Here is a 14,285-nt window from a genome sequence, read left to right on the forward strand (position 1 = left end):
CACACACACACACACACACACACACACACACACACACACACACACACACACACACACACACACACACATATCGCTGTGAGTCTAAAAACAATAAGGGCAAAAAGTACCGTATTTTCCAGACTACAAGTCCCATTAGTTGTGAAGAGAAAAAAAAAAACATACGTAAGACGCACTGGAGTATAAGCAGCATTTATTTAGAAATAGTTAAATGTTAGAGAGGCGTCGTCATCGTCCATGTTAATGATATGACCTGGTGACAGGTTGTGTGGGGGCGTATCTCCACTACTCACTAGCCTCAACATGTGTTCTGCCAGTGTCTGAAGGTAGTACTGACAGATAGACATGCTCCGAAAGCCTCTCACAATAAGCAACAAATCAATGAATAGCATGATTATATTATATGTAATATAAATCGTTTTTCAGCCAAACTATTCCACGATATTAAAGGGGAGCGTCTCATTAACGACTGTTGTCCAAATAGAAGTTATCTTATATTCTGGAAAATACGGTAAATACGTTGGATTATGCAACCATGACGACTACAATGTAAACAGGAGACATGAGACTGCTGTGAGGAGAACCAGCAGCACCTGTCCTGTCCTTGAAAATCTATTTCTCCCAGCTTGTGGGTTCTGAGCTGAGCAGGCTTAGCTTCACTCAGTATGTATGGTAACTCGGAGGAGAACCACACAGCTGAAGCCTGCCAGCCCACCACAGGGAATTTGTTTATGTTTCCTTGCTGCCAAGTTCCTGTCAGGAGGCGCCCCAAAGAGGAACTGCAGACTGCTCAGTACAGCGAGCTACGCCCTCTCGCCTAGTATGACTGGGGTGTTTTTTTTCATCAGAGTACAGTATTGGGTAGAGCTGTGCAGCAACACTCAGATCCAGGGAGGTCCTCCTCGTCAATTACAGCTGTCCAAACATCTCACCATCTATTGTTCCAACAAGTTTCATAAAACAAGCTCCAGCAGAAAGCTTAATTCACAAGCCTTAAAAGATTTACAACAATGCTCTGAAAAACACACGAAAGGGCGCGAAGAGGTTTCATTAAAACAACATTTTACGAGGGGCTCTTTGTTATGCGGTTGATTATAGGTGCTGTAAAATCTGAGTACCACCACATTAAAAACACAACACTGGTATGACTCTTGTGAACTGACTGTTGGAGGCGGGGGTGATGGTGGGAAGGGGAGCTAAATTAAAGAGTAATGTGTTCTGACTCCCAGCACGCACACACACACACACACACACACTCACACACACACACACACACACACACACACACACACATTTCCTCAGATCATAACAGCCTTATGTTGCGTTGGGTTCAGATAATCGATAAATGCTTCACACCATTTCTTCCATCCACTGCTCATGAGCAGCCTTTTTAATCTATGAGGGGCCATTAAGTGCATTATCTCTCTCAAGTGCTGAGGACGCCGACAAATTTGTTACTTTGCAAAATGGAAAGAGCCACTCAGAGTTATGTCTGGGCAATGAGCCATCATTTGTCTTCATATCATATATGTGTGATGACCAGTCCGCGATTATGTGGTGTGTGTGTGTGTGGGTGTCAGTAGATGGAGAGATGTGGGAGTGAAGAAGTGGAGAAAGAAAGGGTCAGACAAGGCCACCCTAAAGAACGTGAAACCAGGGCCATGAGACAAAGGAAGAGACCCCACTCTACTCACTATTCCCACAAGGAATACAGCAGAGATGAGCTGGTATGAATGATGCCATCCTCACCATTTAATTCATGTTCAGGAGTAACAATAAACCAGCGTGTGGGTAGAACCAGAGGATTTTCAGCCTCATCTACCTTGATCAATTGCCAGCTGGTCTGAAGCTCAAACATCTGATCTTTGGCCAGTTAGAGGACGCTGTTACAGAGTAAAGACTCAAAGTTAAGTGTTTTAAGTATCACTCAGGTGTTTTTGATATTTCACATAACAGGATGGCTTTATACTGGACCGCATTAATAACCAATCTCAAGTCATCTTAAGTTTATTGTTATACCTTGTGGACATTTCTACCAGATTGACAGTGTAAAGGTAATAACACAAGCAGACCGCCTTTTTATGGAATGACTGTTAACTCTGCTAATAGCTAATATTTAATGGCACAATCAGTTTAAAATGTCACTACTGGAATTGTTTTGTCTGTTTTACAGTGATTGCTATCCTACCTCTGCTCCCAAGTGAATCATAAATGACTACTAATTGCAGATCATTTGAATATATATTCCTATAATACAGATCTTAAAGGGGCAGTATTATACGTTTTCCAGTCATACAGTGTCATTTTATAGCATAATCAAGTAGCTATGTTAACTGCAGTTGTTATAAAAATTCTGTATTATTTCTGAAAAGAAATTTGATTTCAACTGCAGCTCCGAGGAGGAGCTTTGTCATAAGAGGCGGAGCTAGGTCCCAGTAGGTGTTTTGCGCAGCAGAATGGTTGTCACGGGAGACTAAAAGGATTTCCATGTCCAAGTGTCCACTGTAAACATAACGGGTACCTCTTCATTAGTTTCTATGCCTTAACATAAATGTTATGACCAGCTGACCAAGAGTGTACAGCAGCAGGTAGGGGTGGGGCTGAGCTGCTTTTCTCTCCACTTATTAAAGCTGGAGAAAGCCCCAGTCTCTCATGTACTTTCAGGTGTATCTGAAAGGAATTTAAAGCACAGAAATGGTTTGACAACATTTCTAGCATTTAAAACCAAAACTTTCTATAACTTTGATAGACGTTTTTAAAAGCAGATTAAACAGCTAAATTTCTACCTAAGAATCAGCCCTAGAAAACGTCTGCAATACTGCTGAGCATAAGGAAGGAAACCATTAAATAGTAGCCTGCTATTGAAATATCTTACAATACATGAGCTCAGTTGGGCAAAACACCCCCAGGTTCAATAGCGGTCTACTCAACCATGTCTCTACATTTTCAAGTTTAGTCTGAAAGTAAGTGAAAGGTGGAAAAACCAGTATGTAACATGAGTCTATTAGATTACATATAACTACAATGAAATGCAGACATAGAATCATCACTCGGTGAAAGTGCTTGCAGGAAAAAGAAAATAAAGAAGTTTCAACAGTATTCCTTTTGCTTCTAGCTTCGACTGCGATGTTTAGCGTAATTACACAGGAACAGCTGAGCTGAAGCAACACACTTCAACCGCCGTCACATTTTTATGCGAGTAGGGGAGCTGGAAAAGAAACATTTGCACTGAAAAACAACAGTGGAGAACTATTCTAGACTGAGGGGAAAGGCAGCCGGCTCAGCAGTCATCGCCGACCTACCGCACAGAGTGTGAATCATTAAATGCATGTGTTCCACATCAGCTGCTGGGGCTGCTTCCAACCCACTTATGAGACTGGGATCTAAATTACAATGGGAGGAGAGGGTTAAATGCTATTTTACATGGAGCAGAAAACCCCAAAACCTGCTCAGTCAGAGAGTGAAAGCGAGATGGAAAACATTCCTCCCACCCCCCGTTTGTCAAAACAAAGCAGTAATGAGTAAATGAGGCTGCTAATAGAATGATTATATAATTTCCAAGAAGTGCAACGGTTCCTATTGGATATAATGAGGTGAAAAAGATCAAGAGGAAAGACAACAAATGGGAAAACAAAGCTAAATCATCATCATCACTGAATCGCATCATGTTTTTCTTGCTTCTTATTACTTGCTTCCTGGTTTACCAAGGCTAACACAACAAAGGAAAACGTTCAAACATATAAAGCTCCCTGCAAACTTACTCCATCCCCTTAAGCTGTCTCACTTTTTGCACTGCACCAATCACAAACATCAGGACGCTGTTTTTAGCTTAGATTTTATGTGATAAATCAAAGCAACCTATTGTTTACTAAGTAGGGCTGGTCAATAGGGCTGAGAAACGTATCACGATACAAGCATTTTATATCAGTCAGCTTCAACAAGTATTTATTAGTTTTTAGTTTTAAATATCTGAAATAATGCCAAACTGGTGGCATTATCTTTCCTCTTTTATCCAGTTTTCCTACTATGACGTTGTATTTTTATTTTTAAGCAGTCATATAGCAGTTAGTTAGTTATATAAGTGAAACCTTAAACTGCTGATAAGCAAGTTAGTCATCAGGTTGTTGCTAGGTAACGAAAGAATGAGTTGGCTGACGCCACTGACCTAGCCTAGCCGGCCGTGAGAGGTAGAGCGGCTGAGGCCTGTTGGAATATACAAAAGACTTGCAACTGTGGCAGACGTTCATCTTCAAGCAAGGAAGATGAAATATAGGCCACAAGTACTATTGACTGGCTCAAATCAAAGTGTACTCAGTATGGCCCAGTCAAAGTCCAGACCTAAAATTAATTGAGAATCTGTGGCAAAGCTTAAAATGTAATCCTAACAGAGGTTTTCCAGTTGATTTGACTGAGCTTAAGCTGATTTTCCAAGGAGGAATAGGCAAAAATGTCAGAGAGATGTCTAAACCTGGTAGGGACATAATCCAAAATATCTGAAACCCATCTATACCAAGTGTCATGCCAAAAAGAAAAAAAAGAAAAAGAAAGAAAATAATTGAAAAAACTGTCTCCTTTTCCTTCCAATTCACTCTGATGTACTACTTTATGTGAATCACACAAAACTCTCATAAACTACGCTGACGTTTGCGGCTGCAAACTGCCAAAGTCTGAAAACATTCCGGGGGTATGAATACTTTTGCAAACCACTGTATATTTGGAAGATGAGAAGAGACTTTAACAAGAAACTTTGAGCTTGAAAAATAAATAAATAAATAAAAAACAGCCAGCTTTTAGTCAGCCATTTGCCAAACTGGATGCCAACAAGGGAACATCCGCCAAACCACTTGACATTCCCACTTACGACACATGAACATCTTCTGTGGGTGTGATGTGGGCATCTGATGAAGCGGCTCTTTTCTAGAGGGAGTCTGTAATGGCTGGCATATACATGCAGGTACACATACCGACTCATTTGCTAATGCTTCCAGTCTGGTATGAGGGCAGGTATTCGTCTGGCGGAAGACATGCCAGAAAGTGACACTAAAAACCCCTCAACCTAGAGACTTACAGACAAAAAAAAAAGAAAAAGAAAAAGGAAAAACTGGACTGCTGCTTTGACTAGCTGAGGGAAGCTGAAGGAATGAGATCAAACTGAATCACAAATTCTTTGACTGCCTTAAGCTCTTATAACTAATATTAGGAAGATGGATCAGTCCCAAAAATCTGTCTTCACAGAGAAATAGCTCATGTTCTACAAACGAGTTTGTAATGACAAACAGCTGTTTTTTTGGACTGCCAGCTCCGCTTCAGATACAACAGACCCAGAATTAAGGCACGATGTTACCCATTCAGCATGCTCGCACAAGGTTCCTGCAAGATCGCATGAAAGTGACTCCACAGGTCTGACATCAAGCCAGATCCGCACAAGCTCTGACTTTTTCTCGAAGCCCGCAAGAAGCAGAAGGCATGACATGGGACAAACCGAGGCGACAGACTCAATCGTGAGCTTATAAGTTTATAAGTTCATCCTTGTGACCACAATTCAAATGTGGCATGTGACACAGGACGGAGCAATGCCCAGAGACGCAAGTGTTGAAAGTCCAATTACGCCGAGCCAAAAACAACAACAAATTCCCACTTACCCCAAAAACGTCAGTCTCCACGTCCTTCGCCAAAGAAACGTCCCTTTGAATTGATAGCAACTCCTACGCTCTGCAGAGAGAGAGACAGGGAGAGACAGAGAGAAAGATATTTGAAACCGAGAGCTTTTGTGGGCCTTATCCACGTGCTGCAGACTCAGAGACTCCCAAGCCTCCCTGGCACAGACCTGCCTTGCAACATGAAAACTCTTACACTCTTTTTCCCCTCTCGTACTTTCTGTAATCTCCCCACCCTTTTTCCGATAGATTGCACTCTCTCCTCTGCTACATTTGTGCCTCAGACATCATGTGAAAAGTGGAGTAAAGAAGTGCTTTTGTGGTGTGTAAATTACCTAGGGCCTAGGCAGGCACAGTGGTGCTTATGGCCACAACTCAATTACAGCAATGTGAATCAGGTGGCGGCCTAGAAATCCCCTTAGCCTGATGCGCAAATAGGGACAGAGGCGCCTTCATTGTCAGGACAGAGAAAAATCTGAAGTGGCGTGTCATCTCTTCACAGAAGAGGAGTCGGGGGCCGACGCTGCACAGATGAATGGTCATCGCAGACAATGATTCAGCAACACTAGTTTGGAGGGTGAGAATAACACCATTTTGTTCATGGAGGTTGCCAGATGCTAATAAATGTTCAGAATCTAATTTCAGATCTAATCTGGAAAAAAAAAAGTCATATGGCACTTCTGAAAAATCTGGTAAATGGCAACTTTGTGGAAGTAGAAAACTTAGGAAAACATTTCTTGAAATGTCTCAAGATAAATCAAGCGGATAAAAGTTACCACAAGTTCAAAGCAGCCATGATGGCTGTCTTTGATTCAACAACAATGCCAAACTACTTAATCGTGACCAATCACATTTAGAAATAAAGTTCTCCTTAACACACTCTGGGTATACAATCCCTTGAGGTCCAAAAGAATGTAAGAACAGAATGGGGTCTTCCAAGGTGTCCTTAAAAACAAATAAATCCAAATGTTACAGTGATAGGGAAATAAAAAATATGGATTTAAAACAATTCCTCTTGGCTACAACCAGGAGGAAGAAGACCCTGTCCCAAAAAAATAAGACTCCTCCAGGCAGAGGTTGCGCCATTTTACAAGCACCAAATGAATTTCACACTAGTCTGTTATCACTGGCTCCTGAGGATAAACTGCTGAAGCATATAGTGCACTCTCTTTTAAAAGTATTCACATCCCTTTAAGATTTTCATATTTTGTGATGTAGCAATCAAAAACTTTAATGTAGCTCTGAGGTATTCAATTTGATAAACCAAGAAAAAGTAATAAACAAGGAAAGGCGGACATTTATTTTCAACTTTCTTACTCCAACACCCTCAAGTAAGGCCAGGAACACAGCAGACAGCTCAGACAGAAGTTTAAAGCAGGGTTAGGTTCTTGAACAATTAAGATTTGAAAATCTAACTTCTCTCTGATCAATCAATCAAGAAAAGGAAGGAATAAACCTACCAAGAGATTACAGTCTACCTAAACTTGATATACTGACCATACTGTGACACTGATCACAGAATGTACTCTTACAGTTACTTACGGTTATGTCAGGTTAGAAAGCAATATAGACTTTTTCCCATGCAAAGTACTGCGCAAAAAATTTAAACCGTTCATCCCCTTGGAGAGATCATTCCTATTCAGTATCACAGGGAAGGGAAGCTGGTCAAAGTTGATGTGAAGATGGATGGAGCTACAAATAAGACAATCCTAGAAGGATACTGAAAAGACTAGATACTGCAGTGGAAGCTCACATTACAGCAGCACAATCCTAAGCATACAATCAGTGCTATAATGGAATGGTTTAGATCAAACCATATTAATGGCCCAGTCAAAGTTCAGACTGAAATTCAATACAAATCTGTGGCAAAAATAATGTCCATTAAAACCAACTGATATTTAGCTATTTTTAAAAGAACAATGAGCTTTTAGAGATAGTAAGTACCTGCAGCTGTAACTGCAGCAAAAGGTGGCTGAACAAAGTATTTACCCATTAATGCACACCATACCTATTACATTTTTTTAAAACTCTGTTGCCTTCCATATCATGACAAAATTCCAGTAAAACAAAGATGTTTGAGCATGATAAACTGTAGCTTTTCTGTAGCCGAAGCGGTTTTATTTTAATGACAATTCAAAAGTAATCTCATCTTACATAACCTTATCCCAGCTCTTCCACATCTACAGCATAAACACCTGGTGTACAAAGCATCCCTATGGTGTAGAAGTTGACAGGGTTTGTGCTAGTATGCCTCGAAGCCTTGAAACAAATACCACCTTGCATTGTGAGGCATCCTTTCTATTTACAATCAAGGTAAGGAAGAAAGTGTCCAGCAATAAACCTTAAACATTCTGTATCCAAAACAACCACAGCCTCGCCTAGAGCCAGCATTACTGAGGTAGTCAGAAGCTTGGCATGAGCCCTACATGTGAAAACTCAAAGTCAAACTAATATCACACACAACATTTAGTTGCAGGCTGAATGTCTGTTTTATGATCTTGTTAATGAAATACTGTTTATTGGTGCAGCGGAAAACACTTTAATGTGCAACATTCATGGTGTGTGTGCGCGCGAGCATGTGTGTGTATGTGCTAGTTTCTATTCCATCCCAACAATAACCCAGTCAGTTGATTTGCGCAGAGGCCTTGGCACGTCCTGTTTCATTACACACCCTCATTTCCTGTTTGTAATTCTGAATGGTGTTTAGAACCAAACGTTTTCTTCTCTTTTTACTAGGCCACAAAAACAAGAGTAGCTACATTTCTAGAAAGCAGAGGAGTCCAGAAGAAAGAAGGACAGAGTGGATGAATACCCATGTGTGTTTGCGTGCATTTCTGATGATGCATGTCCAAGCCCTACAGCTACACTGATGAAAGCAGACAGGAATAGCCTCGGGTAATCACGTCTTTATTCTTGCTGAAGGGCGAAAGCTACTCAGTGCAGAAATTCACCTTTAACATACACTGTTGGAGCTCTGCCAGATTCTCAGATGCAATCTAAATCGGCTGCAGAGAACAAGAACTTGTTCGATCAAGAACTCCCTCTCTCTGAGAGAAGACTTTAAAAGATGGTCTTCAAAGCACGGGGCTACGACCACACCTGGGTTTTATGACGAGCAAACCAACTCTCCAAGTTAAATCCCTCACCAGCCTTGGAATCTGGACTCAAAGTGGAATCATTCTTAAGCCTCGTATCGACTGATAAAAAGCAGCAATCTTCAACTGTGTGCCTAACTTTGGGATTGGCAGCCCTGCGGCGACAGTCATGAGCTCACATTTAAACAGACACAATGTGTTGTTTTAACTTGCTTGGTTTCATAAAATTCCTTCAGCCACATGCACGCACATGCACGCACACGCACGCACGCAAGCGAGCGTTCGGCGGAGATAAACCCTTTTTCCTCAGACACTCACTCGCGGCGGTGGAAAGCCCCTTCAGTGACACAGAGATCACATAACCTCCCCTGACACCGGAGGACAGAACTCCCATTGGAAAGATGCAGATTCACACACGCTGAGTGCCGGCCAAGGCTCCAGACTGCCATTGTCCTCAACAGTCATCGAACAAAAACAACAAGGAGGGTCACGAGAGGCCCCCAGTGGAATGGCAAACAACCAGAAAGTGAGACAGGGAGTCAGACAGACAGAATGCTCGCAACAACAATAAAAAAAATGAGAAGAGACTGCTTCCATATGGAGTTTTATGGAGTCAAAAATTATCAGGGGAAAGGTGAATTTGACTTATTTTCAATTACTCAGGAAGAATCTGACACTCTGAATGTGTCATCCCGAAAAACTTTGCCAGGAAAAACACATATGGATAAAAATAATCTAAATGATCACACCCTGGGGTGTAAAACAGTTTGGTATCAGGATAGCTGTTATAAATGCATTCAATTAGTTTCCAGATTTTTTTTCTCTCTCTGTGGAATTACAGCAGCTTATTTTCAGCGCTTCCAGGATAAAGCAAAGCAAGACGAAGTTCTAAACATCTTAAGAGGCTTAGATTGTAGAGATGTTAATCATTCATTAGTGCCAAGTGACCCTTATTATAAAACCATCTTTGTTGTCATTATTCCTGTGACATAAAATTCTAGCTTGTTAATTCAAACTCGGGGTGTTGACAATAGACGGCCAACAGAGGTCCTAAAAGCTGCGTCCTGTCTCGCAGTTGGCCTTTCAAATGCAAATGAAGGGAACTGTTTTGGGTTTACGGGCCTGGTAGGAAATGATTTAGGGCGACACCGGCGCTCTGAGCCTTTATGTTGGGGTTGGCCAAGGGGGCTCATACATCAACCCTGACCATTAATCAATTAGCGTCTCCTAGCCACCTGTCGGACACACTGGCCCACAAAACATTCCTGCCCTTGGGCTGTTGCTAGACGATGAGCAGCCCTTCCAAGCCCTCCACATGCCCCGCCCCCTTGCCTTTGTGCCATCACCCTGATGAATTGCATAATCGCGCCAAAACACCAAGCTGAACATCAAGGGTTCTTTTCAAAGAGAAGCATATCTGATGCAAAGAAGGTGATTTTATTGTTGTTGTAAATGTGCATCTGTGCTTCTCCGTCACAAACAGAACAGAGCAGGCAGAGCAGAATTGATGTCCGTCTTGAGGGGGAATCAATAAGCTGACAGCTATTCAAAAGTGCTGAATGCACACCGACACTCTGTCCTCCTTTGTTTTAAATGCACCTGCCTCTAGCCCTGTATCGATAGGCGTTTGATATTGATGACGCGTCACCGCAGCCAAATACTCCTGAGATTGAAAACTCCAACCTGTCGGGGTCTCTGTGACCCCGACAGGTTTCAAGCAGCAAAATCGCTGGTTGTTTTTGCTGCTTGAAATTCCTGACTGACTGACTAAAGTAATAGAAAAAAGTCAAAAAAGTGAGCAGGTTCTGCTTTTGGTAAATTTTCATGACTTTGTTTAAAATTCAGACGGCCTGATGTCATTGAAGCACTTGAGACATTGTCCTTGGGCGTTCTTCTCCAAAATCGTCAAAATCATTGGGCTTAAGTGACGCAAACTCCAACCTGCAGGTGGCTGCATTTTATACTCCTACTACATGGCTACCTCAGCCTTACCTGATGTCAAGTTATTGCCTATGATCGATATGGCAAGTAACAAAAATTCATTTACAATATTTCTAAATTAGCACCAAAAATCTCTGATTGTGATTTGGGGAGAAAATAAAAATCACAAAAACAACCGAGAAATCCTGGAGGGATTGATCAATCTGAAAAGATGACCAATATTTCATTTTAAGGAGCACTTAATGAATGCAGAGACAACAATGTATTACTATTGTTTAATGAGTTTTATTAATGCATTCTGGTACCGGCCCTTGAGAACATTTATGATCTTGACATTGCACAAAATGAAAACGAGTTTGACACCCTAAACTAAATGAGACAAAAAAGCAGACATGCAGACATGTCTGCATGTCAAATTTGTTTATGAAATTTGAACAAACATCTTTTAGCAAACTGCAGAGAAACTGTACTTTATGCATCCCCCAGCAAGATCCTGAATTTAAATTATCTTTAAACCTGAGCTCTGACCTATTGTTTCTAAAAACTGTTGTCTCATTGGTTCTGAAACTCGTGTTGAGTGCATGTAAAATGTCTATGTTTTATCCAATAAAACCCTTTCACTGCTTCGAGACAATCTCTTCCTGGCAGCCATGCTTCCCTGACAATAAAAAACCTCTCACCGCCCTCCCATATAACCTCCCAAAAACCCTTCATATTTTTCACACTTTTTAGGCTGGGTTATTTGGAACTAATTCCCAAAAGCAGCCAAAGAGATAAGTGGCACTAAAATTAGAGGCTAATCCTCCAACCGTCAGCGCGCGGACATGGAGAAAGTAGATTTGTCAAGCCCTGATTTAGCAGTATTCTTTCATTATAGAAGTAGCTCTCTTCACGCAGCTTAGCTGGGAGAAATGTCTCAATCAGTCTCATGCGGACCACTTTAAGCGGAAAGTAAGGGGCCTATCTGCGAACCCAAAATACCTGGTATCCTGCTGGTCCTATTATAGTGCCGCTACCTGAGCTGCACTTTTCAACTCTTGAGGGTTACCCTCTTGAAAATGACATTCACCACCCTCTTCTAAAGGCTCCGAGCACAAGAGCGGTTTCTCTGGGGGATTGTACAGAAATGTGGGCCACTGTGCTGGGTGTGTAAAGTGTTTAACACCGGACTGGGCACTACAGAGTGGAGTGTTTTCTTTTCTTTTCTCTATTTTTTTTCCCTCCCCCTTTTTCCCTGTTAAATCCAGCCAACTCTGGCAGGGACTTGGCTGGTTACCAACATTATCAGGTGGATTTTCAACAGAACAAAAGCTCCTCTTTGATTCCTTACAATGCCAGAGGGAAACAAAATGAGAAGTAACTCTTTAAAGCAGATATGGTATGTGTGTGTGTATGTGTGTAGAAGAATCTGTCCTCAATACTTCAGCTACATTTGTGTCTTGCAGAAGATTATTTTTCCTGATAATCTCGCATTTTCTTTTGTGTACTTATCCCCACAGTGGGGTTATTAAAGTTGATCATGTGAGGTTAAAACTAAAGCTGAATACAAAGGAAGTGGAACATGCTGGTTTGAGCTCACTGTATCCAATTGTAATTGTGTTTTTGAAGCCAGAGAATAAATCCCAGATATTTTTGGAACGATAACGCAGCTTGGATAGGAATGAGGAGCAGCAGAGTTGCGTTGCATGGCGTCGTCTGGTGGTCAGAGCAAAGGCTATCCACAGGGTATGGAGTCAGAGGAGGAGGGTGACGGGGCAAAAGCTTGACCTCAGGGGGTCAAGAGGTGATCAGGAACATTTATCATACCTATACAAGCTGATGAATGAGAAAGGCAGCCCCTCTCCTCGGATATTTAACCGTATTTTCTTGTTGGACTCCAAAGAAGCCGACAGATGCGCCGCTTTTACGGCAGAGAGACGAGTTCTGGAATCCCTAAGTGGAAAAACATGCCATGCTGGCACACAGTAGCAGTGGTGAAACATTACATCATACTGACGATTTAATGAGCGCAACCTGGAGCAAATTAGAGCTTTAAATACCTGCCAAAGCCAATATAAAACACTGTTTCTCATCCTCAAATATAAGTTTCAATTGATCGGAAGACGAGTAGATGAAAGGGAGGTAGCGAACAGTGATGTCCAAACCCTGTTGAAAAGCACACAAAGCAGAAAAAGACCAGTTTCCAAGGGGACTTTCCGAGAGCAGCTTTCCCTGAAGAAGAAGCAGCAGCAGCACAGCGGCTTGGTATTGTTTTGGCTCTGTGGACAAGAAGAATACAGTCCGAGTGGGATCCTGGGCCGGAGGCCAGCCGAGATGAAAATATGCTGCTGTGAAAAAAAAATCCTTACGAAATCCTCACGCAGCAACCATCTATCAATTGGGGATGACAGATAATTCACAAACACAGGCCCTTTGTTAGGCATTTCATAACTTGTGCATGGGCTGATTATCGACAATAGCAGATGAAAAGATGCAACAGATTACTCGTTATGGCATCTCATGTTAATCCTACACCTCCAACACACAAAGAACAAGTCAAGTTTTGAGTTTCGGAGAAACAGCTCAGTGTCTATCAGTTAGAGAGGTGGAGTGTTTACATGGCCACAATGAAAGGATTCTAGGCATTTTACCAGGATGTGCCAAAGCCATAGAAATGATCAGCTTTGTTAAACACAGACAAGAGTTCTGTCGCAGCCTCAGAGGGGGATCCCACAGTACTAGATGTTTGGGGATGCTGAAAAACCTTCTAGAGAAAGTAAACAAGACAATGGAGAAACTGGAAGCTAGAGTCCACAAAAAAACAAGCCCCACAGTATGATGCCAACTTTGCTCTAGAAAACTGTTATAACAAGGGAAGGAAACACAAAAATACACACAAAGAGCAGATTACTAGTTAGGATTGCTCAGAGAAACTTTTTTTCAGCTATACTGGCCCTCAACAGAGACAGACTATCCAGAAACTAAAAACAGTTGTAACTGTGTTTCTTAAGACGGAGAATAAATCCCAGATATTTTTGGAATGATAACACAGTTTGGATGCGAACGAGGAGCAACAGAGTTGAGTCGCCTGGTGTCTTGTGGTGGTCAGAGCAAATAGCATCCACAAGGTGGTACTGAAATGTTGACTTCACTTTTTCCAATCAGTGAAGTCAACATAACTATGTGCTTTAAAAAAAGAAAAGAAAAAAAGCCACTCTTCAGTGTGGAAGTCATTACTGATGGAAGAAGACTCAACAGTAGCCTTCTTTGATCAATGACTGCTTTACCATTTACCATAAAATTGCGCAAATTGGAAAAAAAAACACATTTAAAAGAACACACAAAAAAACCTTATGTCTTTCAATGGAAAGGTCAATTTCCATTGAAAAAGAGTATTTCACTAAACTAATAGAAACACTTTTTTTGCATCACAAGAATCAAGTGACAAACAACCGGATGTTACTGCTGGCGGAAAAAATGAAGAGGACGACAGGAAGTGGCAGGAGGATGATGACGTAGCATGTTTTTTAAAAACTTATAGTGTAAATAAACTCAATGTGTGATTTTAATTGCTTTTCTTATTCAACGGAAACACGGCAAGTGTGACATTGTGTTT

General features: G+C 41.5%; 1 protein-coding gene across 3 annotated transcripts in view; it reads right to left on the minus strand.

Moving 5' to 3' along the window:
- raraa (retinoic acid receptor, alpha a) overlaps nucleotides 1–14,285 on the minus strand; it is a 186,112-nt gene that overhangs the window by 158,479 nt on the left and 13,348 nt on the right. Inside the window, exons 1-2 of one of the 3 annotated variants that reach the window (XM_016675226.1) lie at nucleotides 12,497–12,644; nucleotides 5,640–5,709 (exon numbers count right to left, since the gene is read on the minus strand). The exons of 1 other annotated variant lie outside the window; for it this stretch is intronic. The gene's annotated coding sequence lies outside the window, so the exon portion shown is untranslated. Of the gene's footprint in view, nucleotides 1–5,639; nucleotides 5,710–12,496; nucleotides 12,645–14,285 lie in introns of those variants that run through there. One more of the 3 variants, XM_007559665.2, reaches the window with a different exon arrangement.

Source organism: Poecilia formosa, unplaced genomic scaffold, assembly GCF_000485575.1.
Source record: "Poecilia formosa unplaced genomic scaffold, Poecilia_formosa-5.1.2 Scaffold4, whole genome shotgun sequence".
Classification (NCBI taxonomy): Eukaryota; Metazoa; Chordata; class Actinopteri; order Cyprinodontiformes; family Poeciliidae; genus Poecilia; species Poecilia formosa.